Source organism: Tursiops truncatus, chromosome 9, assembly GCF_011762595.2.
Source record: "Tursiops truncatus isolate mTurTru1 chromosome 9, mTurTru1.mat.Y, whole genome shotgun sequence".
Classification (NCBI taxonomy): Eukaryota; Metazoa; Chordata; class Mammalia; order Artiodactyla; family Delphinidae; genus Tursiops; species Tursiops truncatus.
Window position 1 is genome coordinate 46,488,738 of NC_047042.1, and position 12,883 is coordinate 46,501,620.

The 12,883-nt window shown below is 40.5% G+C and overlaps 1 protein-coding gene across 3 annotated transcripts in view; it reads left to right on the forward strand.

The window, feature by feature from the left end:
- The window catches only part of SLC25A13 (solute carrier family 25 member 13), a 203,131-nt gene that overhangs the window by 172,498 nt on the left and 17,750 nt on the right, over positions 1 to 12,883 (forward strand). The gene's annotated exons all lie outside the window — the stretch shown is intronic.

Below are 12,883 nucleotides of genomic sequence, written 5' to 3' on the forward strand. Positions count from 1 at the left end.
ATATGCTCATCTCCTAAACTAGTAACTGCTCATAGGCATGAAATTGATTCCTCACATTTCTATACCTAGAGAAGATCTTCTGCCGGAGCTCATAGGGTACCTTCATGCCAGTTAGAAGGAGGTGTCCTTTCCTGCCATCTGCCAAATAACTGTCCTTAGAAAACATAAATCAAGGATGAGTATGATGACATGACCCCCACAGACACTGTTCAGTGCACAGCTCTTTGCCGCAGCATTGGGTGGAGTTTTGTTTGGGTCTGTTACTGATATAAAAACCTAATTCTCAGTGCTGTTGTCTATGAAAGATAGCTGCCAGGGTCACAGGGCACCATCTTTCGGGAGATGGGCTGAGCTCGGTTTACCCACGCGCACGAAGCCCATACCAGATCAGGAATTTATGTTCCGATCCTGTACGTTCCAAACCTATCCCTATGTGTGCCTTTTCGTAATTATTCTGCATCTTAACCATTTATCATTTAGAAAACAGTTTTTCAGAATGATCGCAAAACCAAAATTATAGAAAATTCTTGAAATTTGTCATTTACACTCTTCTACCAAAGAAGTTGTAATGAACTAGAATTAGCTTCACATATGCCCTGTTATAAGGCTTCATCAGACATTAGGTGTTCACCAATTTTCAATGAGAAGATTAAAAAAAATGTTTCATGGCCAACTTGAATAAGTAAACCTTTAGGGATATAGGAAGGTAAGTCAAACAACTGCTTAAAATGTTGGTTTTCATTTATTTACACATAGATATATAAAATCACATTACATAAAATTAATATTGCTTTTTTCTATACACACATATCAAGAAATATTTTATTCAAGTTTCTCATGTGAATTTTGAATCAGCGTCTTGATCACCACTTAATTCACATTTTAAATCAGCCATTCACGTGGTTTTGGAAAGTCCATTGTCTTCATTTTCGTTCCAAGCTGTCAAGAGGAAGTCACTTCTGGACTCTGGGCAATATTGCCCCTAGAAATTTTGTCCCACAGACACATAACATTACAACAGTTGCTTTCTTTCTTTTCTATTCCCAATTTATCCTGAATGGATATATAATGGTCCCATATGTAACATATTGCTTTTTAGAGTGAACTTTAAATGCCTTGCTCTGACATTCAGCACAGCATTTGTAAAAGTATTCCCCAGGAATACTTTTTTACCCTTTTCTTTTTAACTCAGTTTTTTAGGTGACCTTGGTGAACATCCAGTGTTAGTAATAATTGAGGTTGTTTCAGGTAAATCTGCCTTCCCCAAATAGAGCTCTGTACTTCTCAAGGTCAAGTGGTTGGAAGAGTACCCCAAGATCTGAGACTCTGTGAGGATCAAATATTATGTGACACCCTCTTCTCTGAGGTTAGTTTTCTGGGGAACCTTGCCTTAGATTTAGGCATCTTGTAGCGTTTAGGAATAAGCATGCTGATTTTTTAAAGTAGCACTTAAAATGCTCAAGGTGATTGTGCGGTGGAACACAACACGATAGCTGTTTCATTTACCAAATTGTTATCCAGCTGTAAGAAATAAACAGTATTGTCATGAGGCATAGCATTCATCAATTTGAAGGAAAATCCTCTTCTGTTCTGCATTTTTAGTCTCTTGCAGACTATCACACGATGTCGCAGCATGTCAGTTTGACAAGCTGCCAGGCAGTCTTTCAGTGGGTTGTCTGGTAAAAAGCACTTAGGTACTGTGGCAGTGACTGCTATCGAAATGTCTAGATGGATAAAATGGTAAAAACTTGTTTGCTGACACAGAAACAGAGACTGTTAAACTACCTGCAAACGAAACAAGACTGAGTTTTAGTCCTTTTCATCTTCACAGTGTTTCATAATCTTAATCCCCTTTAACACCCCTTGGAAGTAGTTGGTCTCCTAATTTTGTAGTTAGGAGAATAGAGGTGCCAACGGTGGTATCTGAGCTGAAATTGAGGCTCAGAAGTTTCTTGTTTCCACTTTTGCACTAAAATGGCTTTCCTGAAATGAGCAGGATTGCTCAAGTTTGAGCAAGAGACCTCTCCCATATAAAGTTAGTTTAATTACTAGCCTGGTGGTTTAATCTAGTTCAGAGGCATTCCACAGGCCTGGGTGCTGCCTTTCAAAACACTGCTTTTGGTGTATTGGTAATTACCAGGTGAAGTCACTAACAATTTGAGCTTTGAGCTTCTGGAAACTTGATTGCATTGCGAGAGAGTGACCTGGCAGGCAGTCTCCTCCGTTCTGCTGGCCATTGGTATCATCAGCTAAACTCCCTGAGACCTGCGAGGCTGGACTTGATTCAGCAGAGTTCCCCTCTCCACTCAGTCTGATTGGTCTTGTATTACCACCCTAGCTTATCCTCATTTGTTTTATCCCACCTTCCAACCTCAGCTTTTGTAGTTTATCCTCATTCGTTTTATCCCATCTTCTAACCTCAGCTTTTGTAGTTTATCCTCATTCGTTTTATCCCACGTTCTAACCTCAGGTTTTGTTTCTTGTGAGTTTCCTTTCTCCAGGCTCACCTACCTTGCCCCACCCCTCCATGGTCAGAAATCACTTTAGTGGTTCTAGATCCCACCTTTTAGGGGCATCACAGCTTTAACATTGCTATGTAGTTTACTATGTTGTTGTTGTTGTTGTTGTTGTTTTTCCAGATAGCGCTCTTCAGTGATAAAGCTTTTCTCTGTTTCTAGTCTTGGTTGGGTAGAAAAATGCGAATGACCTGTGGTGACTAATACTTTTAAATCTGGTATGTGTCCCTCTGGGTGGGTCTTGAAAAAGAGAACTTCTATCCTAGTTTAAGGTGGGACAGGTAATCTTCATTTTCCCTCCCTTGGACCCTTTGTTTGCTGTTGTTAACATGACAATGCGGGACCCAGGAAGGGTTGAGTGTAGGCTCTGTCTGTGTGTTTAGACCTGCAGTGCTCAACCTCACTTAATTGGACTTAACCAGGCTTTCTGTTTTTCTCCTAAATTGACTTGCAAAATACCCAACTATTCTGCAACTTTCCAGTAAAAGGTAATTAGAATACTTGCTTTAGAAATACATTTACAACTGAAAAAAAAAAGTGGATGTGGTAAACATTTCACATTCCTAAAGTTAGAAATAGTTTAGAGCAGAAAGAGTGAACTCTGTAAACAAAGTACCCCCCATTATAGTGACATTGTTATAGCCCAGAGTAGGCAGGTGATTGAAGTAAAGGCAGGATAATTAATTGCCTTTGAAAGAGCTGTTTGAATATAATGTAGTTTTTTAAAATCTGCAACAGGTACTACTTTTCTTAAGAATATGTGAGGTGGTATTTCCCTTTCACTAGGTAACTTTTGTTTTATTACATAAGCCCCTAGAGTATAAGTAAAATAAATTCTTATCTAAGAAAGTGTTACACATCTACTTTTGAATGGTACCTTTTCCTTAGGAGCCAACAGAGCTTCAATGAGAAAGATTATACCTTCTGAGTGGAATAGAACTTATTTAACATTAAATGGCGGCACAGCTAAGATAGACTAAATGGTGCATGCATGCTTCTGAAGCAATGGAGTAGTTCGTGGCTATTTTTAAGAATGAAAAATGGTCAGTGAAGCAATAGTGGCAACAATCCATCAAGCTTTGTTGAAAATGGTTATCAGGTTGTGTAATCACAAATTAAACATTTCCATGTAAAGCATGGAAGGTCACCAAGGAATATGAGCTCTGTCCACTGTTTTCGAATCAAAGGCCTCTGTCCCACTGCATTTGACAGAGAAAGTCATCCCTTGGTACCCGTGGGGGACAGACGCTCAAGCCCCTTCTATAGAATGGCGTAGTACAATGAATAAGTTGGCCCTCCATATCCACAGGCTTCACATGCAGTTGTATTTTCATCCACATACGTGCGTGGTGTGTATGTGTGTTCATTCATCGTGTGTATATAAATGAATCATTGGAGCTACTGTTCATAATATCAGAAAGCAGGTGATGACACATGTTCTTGATTATTCTGCTAGTTATCTCACAGGGATATTGTTTGGTCTTTTAAAGTAAAATACAAGTTTATGTTTCAAAACAATGATATAATTCAGAAATGTCTTAAAGTAAAATTTTCTCTTTACCCCTTACCACCCTATTCTCTCTTTAAAGGATTACCACTGCTTACATTTTTTATATATCTTTAAGAAAAGAAAACCTTTCTATTTAAATCTGTATTTATTTCTCTCCTCCCTCTCTCCCTTTTCTCTATCAAAAATTGTACACACACACACACACATCAATGGTGTATCTGTGTTTTAACAAAAACAGAATCCTCCTAAACACACAATATATCTTAATTCTCTTTTCTCATTTTATTTAATAACTGTATATAAGTTTCTTTTAAGTTTGTTTGTTTGTTTGTTTTTAAAGCAGTTTCCTATTGATGGGTATTTAAGTTGTTTCTAGTTTGGGGACATCACAATGACAGGGTGAACATCCCTGCATATAGTGTGACATACTTTTGTGAGTATATACAATGAGTTCTTAGCAATCCCTGCATATAGTGTGACATACTTTTGTGAGTATATACAATGAATTCTTAGCAATGAACTTGTTAGGTCAAGGGGCATGTGCATTTTTTGGTGTTAGTAGATTTTGTCAGATTTCATCAGTTTATCACTTTTATCTTGGTAGCATACAAGTACGTAAGAATAATTTCTCAAGATAGCAGCTTTTAAAAATACCTGCTTTTATGAGCTCATGGCCCCATATGAAGAAAACAATTGTTTAGTCATGGCTTTGAGGACATCGTGCCATGCTAATTTTCTATCACTAAGGGACACTACATGGTTTTACAACCACCCGAGTGGCGGTTCTCTTCTGATTCATCCACCTTTCCCTTTCACCCAGACCTCTATGAAAGCCTCCTCATGGGTTTCTCTATTTTGATTCTTGACTCCGTCAGATCCGTGGTCCCCACAGCAGCCAGAGTGATGCAGTTAAAATGTAAGTCAGGTTAATTCAGTCACTGGATATACGTCTCTTGAGGTCTGACTGTGTGCCTGGCACTGGTCTAGCCATTTAGAATGTCACTGTGAAAAGCCAAGCCCCTGCTCACTTTGGTGGGTAGAAGTCAGCCGTCAAGAAACCAAATATATGACATCAGGTGGAGCTGAGAACCTTGAAGAAGAAGGAGGCAGGGTGAGGGGATGGAGAAGGGCGGAGGCTGGATGGAATTGGGATGTTGCCTTTTAATAGGGTGGCCAGGGAAGGCCTCTCTGAGGAGATGATATTTGAGTAGAAACCAGAGGAAATAAGAAGCTAGTGTGCCCTACAGAAACTGTGTCTCTGGTGAAAAACTGTCTAGCAGTTAGACTAGAACCTACTGCGCTTAGACTAGAACCCCAGCTCCATCCCTGCTGGCCCCGTCCTCTCCACCCTCCATTCTGCACCGCCCCCCTACTCTGCGAGCTATGCTGGCCACCTTTCCTTTTCAGATACTCCAGGCTCATCCGCTCATTTTCAGTTGCCTGAAGGCTCTTCCCCTCACATCTTAGCTCAGCAGATGCCTGTTCAGAAGGACACCAGGTCACTCGCTGTCACATCCCCCTCTTCCAGGTCTCTATGTAGCACCCATCACCATCTGATAGTTCCGTCTGTCTCTGTCTCTCCCTCATCCAGAGTGAACTGTGATACCAAAGACCTAGCTTACTCACTGCTTCTGGCACATAAGTAGACATTTGATAAATATTTGTTGAGCAAATAAATGGTAAGCAAAAGCCAGGTGTTTCCAAGTTACTAGCAATGATATGAAAGCATGGAGAGAGAATAAGTTGACAAGTAATGACCACAGAAGACCAGGATACTGGGGAGGTCAAACATAAAGGAAACAGCCAACTAGATGAAAGATCGCTTTCCCAGGTTCCGAGGCCTCCATTTATTCACCTGGAAAGCTCTGCCCTGGGCACTGGGAAAATGAAAGTGAATTATAGTGCATGTTTTTATAAAGAGTTTACCATCTCATGGGGGCGGTCAGACAAGTAAAGAGACCCTTGGAATACAACACATGCAGTTGAGAAGGGCTGTCAGAGTGCTGCGCACAGAGTTCTAAGAGGGATGGAGCAGACTCATAGCAAGAAAGCCAGGGGGCTTTGGAAGGGGAGATGGCATTAAAAGATGAGTCATAGTTAACCAGGTAGAAGGCAAAGACAAATGGCATGATAGGGTTTGTGTTTAAGGAGGGGTAATTCAGCGTCAGTGTGGAGAGTGCCACACGGGAGAGCAAGACAGAAGGCTGGGAAGCCAGTTAGGAAGATACAGACTGGGGATGGCAGGGAGGAGGGATGACCGTGACCTCAACCAGGGCGTCACGGTGGGGAGAGGCAGTAGGGGGATATATGTAGAGGATGTGCGAGAGTTAGACTCACAAAGTCTTGGAAAGTGATGAAAGGTGAAAAGAAGAGGAAGATTAAATCAGCCCAGATTTCTGGCCTGAGCACCTGGATGGACTGTGATACTGTAAATTTTATAATTTCATAATATTTGAGAAGCTGCAAGAAACTTAAAAGACCTTCTGTCTGGTGTTACCTTTATAATTGAGGAATCGAAGCCCAGAAGTCTTAGGAGAATCAGCTAGGTGATTGGTAGGCAGGGCACAGCTAGGCCTGACACTGTCTCCTGACACCCTGTCTGGTGTTCTTCTTACTCTGCCCTGTTGAATGTAGGACTAGAGCCTTGTCAGAGGGATGGGAACTTTAGACGGTCTTTTAAGGGTCATCCACCTGCATGAAGCTATGGGAGTGGGTAAGATCCCCAAGCTGATGGGACACCAATGATGGAACTCAAAAACTACCCTCATTAGGGTGGCAGGAGTTAAGTGAGTATGGGGGAGAAAAGAGCAGAAGCAGCTGTCAGGTGGAGAACCAGAAGAAACAGTGCTGTGGGAGCTGGTAGAGAGCTGAGATGTAAGCGGAAGAGGAAGAACTTGAGTAGTATCTAGTGCTGCAGACCAAGGGGACTGAAGTTCAAGAAAAGGCCTTTGAATTTAAAGATGGAGGCCACTGGTTATCCTTAAGAAGTCAATTTAAGGAGAATGGTAGAGGCAGAAACCTGGTTGAGAAAATATTAGCCGATACAGACCATTCAACCTAAAGGTTTTACCGTGAAAGAAACAAAAGTGAAAGCATACAGCAACTGGAAGAAAAAGTAGAGGCGAGGGATAACGTTACAGGGGAGAAGAGGCTGAGAGATTTGTGGTTGGTTTTAATTTGTTGGAAGAACCATGCCTGTCTGTAGACAGAAAAAAGAGTCACTGAAAAATGGAAGGATTTGAAACATCTGAAGATATAGCAAGATCAGATATGGTGCTAGGACTTTTAGGAGGGACAGAGGCAGGGTCCAGGCTTAGAAGCGTGTGTTTGTTCGCATGGGCGTGCAAGCTCGTTAGAGCTAATGTTTGATGAGGGCTCACTTTGTGCTAGGCCCCATGTTTAGAGCTGTATACACTTTACATCATTTAATCCCTACTACAGCCTACTGATGCTGATAGTTTTGTTTTTTTGTTTTTTTAGCTCCAAGTTACAGTTGAGGAAAAGAAGGCTTGATGGGTTTAGGTAATTTTTCTAAGGTCATATACCTTGTAAGGAAGTGGGAGGCTGGGTTTCAAACTCAATGCAATCTCTCTTTGAAACATGAGTTATCACCTAGAGATATCTTGAGCCAGATGAGAGAGAGCATGTGTCTGATAGATAATTCAGGGAAGTTCAAAGACAAGGTTCTATGCTACCCACGGATATGGAGCAGTTGGCAGTTTTGGTGTCATTGTTGATGCGAGCGTGCTAGGAAAATGGAGATGAAAAGATTTGAGAGGATACCAAACAGCACGAATGTGTGATAGCTTAGGTCAGGGTAGTTATATGATCATTTTTTCCTCATTCCTTTTAGTACCCAATACTTTTAAAAAATGTTAGTTAGAATGGCTCAATTTTGCTTTGTTTTGTTTTTTAGAATAAGCACATGTTACCTTAGATCTGATATCAACTCTTTAAATTATAGGAATTAAAATGATTTTATCCATTGCGAGGCAAGAGGGCCCTTCTGTTTCCTTAACTCTTGCATTAACCAGCATAGCAGTACAAACCTCACGTGCCCTGCAGAGAGCCACATAACCTGACAGTGAGCCAAGCTGCTACCCAAATGATAGCGATTTGTGTTCTTTGAAAAATAACTTTGTGGGGCTTCCCTGGTGGCGCAGTGGTTGAGAGTCCGCCTGCCGATGCAGGGGACACGGGTTCGTGCCCCGGTCCGGGAAGGTCCCACGTGCCGCGGAGCGGCTGGGCCCGTGAGCCATGGCCGCTGGGCCTGTGCGTCTGGAGCCTATGCTCCGCAGCGGGAGAGGCCACAACAGTGAGAGGCCTGCGTACCACAAAATAAAAAACAAAAAAAAATCTTTGTGCCTTCCTGATAACTTTGTCATAAATATCTGCTGTAAAATGAACATTTGGGGCATTTTGTCTTATTAAAAGACAGTTATTTTAGAAATTAATGAAAGGATATCAAGTACCTCAAGCGGCCAGGTTTTATATCTAACATGGTGTGAACTTGTGACTAATATTGGAAATGATGTAATACTGTCCCTATTCTGCTTAGAAGTTTGCATTTTAAAAAAAAAACTGAAAAAAAAAAAAGACTTAAAAAAACCTTTCTGTCCCTGTGTTTCAAATGCATTATTGGTAAAAGAGGATAGTAATGATACCTACATTTGGAAGAGCAAATAAAAGGAGACATCGTGAAAAATGTTATTTTTATTGAACAGTGCTGGAAGAAATGGAGTGTGCTGAAGGGGGCTGGAAAATATTCTTTAAAATATTAAAAAATAGTTAATTTTTTATCATTCTCCCATTCACCCAGCAAATATTTGTTGAGGGCTAACACTCTGAGGTGTGCTGAGTTACAGAGATGAGTATGGCCTTATTGCCTTCAAAGTGATCAATATTAAGGGAGGTGAGAGAATAATTCTAGTGCCATAAAGTTCTTTCAAAAGTTAATTTTAACAGGTAGTATAGCTTTTAAGAGAAGAAAATTCAGATATAAAAAAGTATGTAATAGTAAAACATTAGCCTCCTAGCCTCATGCTGTGGGTAACCTTCTAGAGGCAAACATTTTTATCCAGTTAGTGTTTTGTTTTGTTGTTGTTTTGTTTTTTGCTAAGTGCCTGCAGGATTGGTTTCAACAGCTCTTTTTTATTTTAGTTCATCTTTTGGAATATAATATGCTGTTCTTTTTTGTTGTTTTTGCGGTACGCGGGCCTCTCCCGTTATGGAGCACAGGCTCTGGACGCGCAGGCTCAGCGGCCATGGCTCACGGGCCCAGCTGCTCCGCGGCATGTGGGATCCTGCCGGACCGGGACACGAACCCGTGTCCCCTGCATCGGCAGGCGGACTCCCAACCGCTGCGCCACCAGGGAAGCCCTAATATGCTGTTCTTTATATTTAGAAGTATTGAAAGTGATGCTCCTACTCCACTGTTCATAGAGGGCTCTGAATATATTTTCCAGAAGTGATAGATATATTTCTACTAATCTGTCCTTATATTTCTCTGGTTTCTAATTGTGACCAAGTTCTGTATTTAAAAGATGGCTAATTTGAGAAATGTTCATCTACTGTAAAGTTAAGGAGATATGTCTTGTGACAGCCATAGTCCCATGTGGAGTATGATCAGTTTAGCAAACTAGTTTAAGCTTACTTGATAGGATTAGGTCTTCTGCCAAATAAAAGATTTGCTCTTAGCCTGATAAATGTAGAGCTCTCCTGTGATTCAGGTATGAAACCATATAGGAGTCACACTCCAGCTGCCAGTTGTTTAAAGACTATATCAGCTAATTCTGTTTTCCCCTCCGACAGGACAGTGTGCTTTTCGTTGATAATAGTAATTGTCTTTATATCACCACTTTTTATTGAAGATCCTTGTGCTAGGTATTATACTAGGTACTTTATATTCATCATTGAATTTAAATTTAATTCTTATGTCAGTACAAATATTACTCACTTTCTTTGGAGAGGAACTTGAGGCACAGAGATTTTAAGAACTTCGCCCAACATCAGGTAGCTAAGTGGCAGAGCAGTAATCTGAGCCCAGGTCTCTGACTCCAAAGTCTGTATTCTTGCTCCTGCAGTATCCTGTTGATGTGGAGTGGCGGAATTCAGATATAGATCCATATTTAAGATGATACATTTTGACACATATGTGTGTGTGTATATATATATATATATATATATATATATATAAAACTGAATCATTTTGCTGTACACCTGAAGCTAATACAATATTTAAATGAAATGTAGTTCAATAAAAAAATTTTTTTTAATGCTCCCTCATACTACCTGGACAGCAATGAAAATTGCTTTGTTTCTGAGTGGAGGGAGAGGGAAGGGGGAGGGGAAAACCCACCCCTAAGAATCAGGAACTCCAAGCTTGTCTCACATAGGTTTGCAGACTGAATTTATATTTCTTGAGTGATATGAAAACTCTCAAGCTGGGAATTTATTTTAAATAATCTTGAATTGGTAGTGCCTCCAGCTCCCTGGCAGAAGCAAACACAAGTTTCGTTAAGAGGAACCCACCTTCAGCCCAGATGTTAAAGAATTTTCATAGATAATGTTCCAAGGAAAATGGGCAGCTCATAAACAAAAGTCTCAAATCACACAAGGAAACAAGGCACTTTAAAAAGAGACGGCAAAAACAACTGACAGCATTTTAAACCTCCAAAGATTTAAAATTTAAAAATTATCATAGCTCTAAAGTGAATGTTTTTGTTTTAAAAATTTAAAAGGTGAATATATTTATGATGATTGAAATTTAAAATTCAGCATTTCAAAATTCTTGCTTTAACAGCAGATTAAACACAGCTGAAGAGAGAATTAGAGAATTACTCAGAATAGAGAGACAGAGAGTGAGACACAGGAAAGTGTGAGGAGGTCTAATGGGTATAAAAGAAAACCAGGAGGAAAGGAGAAATGATGGCTGGAAATTCTCCAGAACCATTGAAAGCTATCAATCCATAGGTTCAAGAAGTACAGCAAATCGCAAGCAGGATAAATAAAATTAATTCAGGCTAGACAGTCAGAATGAGACTGTTGAACGCTAAAGCTGAAGAGAAGCTCTTAAGTGGCTAGAGAGAAAAGCAGATTGTCTTTAAAGGGGAACAGTTGAACTGATGGCTAACTTAGAAACAGGAACCGTGGAAGCCAGAAGTCATTTGAATGGTATCTTCAGTGTGTAGAGGAAAAAACCTTTCAACATAGAATTCTATACCCTGTAAAAATGTCTTCCAGGAACAAGGGTAAAACAAAGACAATTTTTAGACCAGCAAAACTCAGAAGGCATATCACTGGTAGAACCGTACCAAAGGAAATTCTAGAATGTATTTCAAGTAGGAGGAAAGTGATTCCAGATGGTAGTTTGGAAGTGGAACAGGGGATGAAGAGCAAAGAAAAGTGGTAAATATTTAGTCTAAATAACATTGTCTGAATTTAAATGTATGTGTGTGTGTGTGTGTGTGTGTGTGTGTATACACATACACGTATATGTATGCATGTATGATGGTAATTACAATGCTTAATGTTATCTGAGCTAGAATTAAAGTCCATAACAATGGTAAGATGGAGGGGTTGCTTCTAATTTAAGTAGTCTAATGTGCAAGTATTATATAGGAGGAAGGTAAAGATAACAGACTGTAAGTTAAGTATTTATAGTAAAAATTTCAGTGTCTAAACCTTGGGACTAGAAACAAACCATGCAACTTGCAAATAGGTAGCAGGGAGAAGTTGGGGGGAAAGACAGCAAGAAGGGAAAGAAAAGAAAAATGGAAAAGATGGGACGTTTTTTACAGATTAGCTTTGTGAAGGGGACAAAGCTTCTCAGAGACCAAAATTCCATGTAATAAAACTCTGAGCCACTTACTGGATTTCCAGTCCGTCTAAATGATGAGCGTCATTGATGGCAAAGCAACATGTAATAGTAGAACAGTAGAGAATTAGACCTGGCACAGGAGTGGCATTTCCTAACAAAAAACCTTGAGTTACCAAGGTGCTTTTGTTAGAATTGCAATGAAATTAGGGAGACACCAATGATCTAAAAGTCCCTGGACTAAAGAAAGCAAGTAGTAGGCATTGATATTTTATATTCAAATTGAAGTAACTTCAGTGTCACTTACATGGAGTCTCCAATTGTTGACTGGTTGATTTGGCTTTAACGCCAGTGACACAACATAACGGAGCTTGGCACCAGTAATGTTTCTCAGCAAGATACTGAAATGCACCCTGTTCAAATCCCTAACTGTCCCTTGCCTGGGCAGGAGAGGTGCTGCCAGGCTGTGTATACAAGGGTTAACTCGCTTGGGAGAAACGAAGAGGAATGCTAAGGGATCAAGACATGACATGCTGCCCATTGTTTGTAGCTCCAGGATCAAAATATACAATTATACATGCCAAATAAATTCTAAACCTGTAAGGTAGGAAAAGAGGGGTGGCTCTGACTACAGGTGCCAGAAGCATTAAATAACCTTCCCAGACAAGGTGCACCACTGTTGTCTTGAATGCTGCAGGGTCCCCCCCGGTCTGGCCTTTTCCCCCATGCTAGACAATGTGCATTCACTGCAGGAGTCTCTGTTAAGCCTCTGTCTCCCAGACCTGCTGGCTCCTGGTGCCCAGCCCTGACACAGAGGTGCCTTTGTGAGTGTAATTACCTTCCCCTGTATTAGAAATAGTCTGTTTCAAGCTGTATTTGCAGGTACAGCTAGAGTAAGCAGGAATTAGCATGTGAAAAGACCTGCCCTGGCCCTGACTTCTTTATCAACCACCATCCTTCAGGATGGTTTTTTTCCCTCAGATTGATTGGGCAGGTGTGATACCATCCAAGATGAAGAGCTTTAAAAGAAGGAAAAAGACA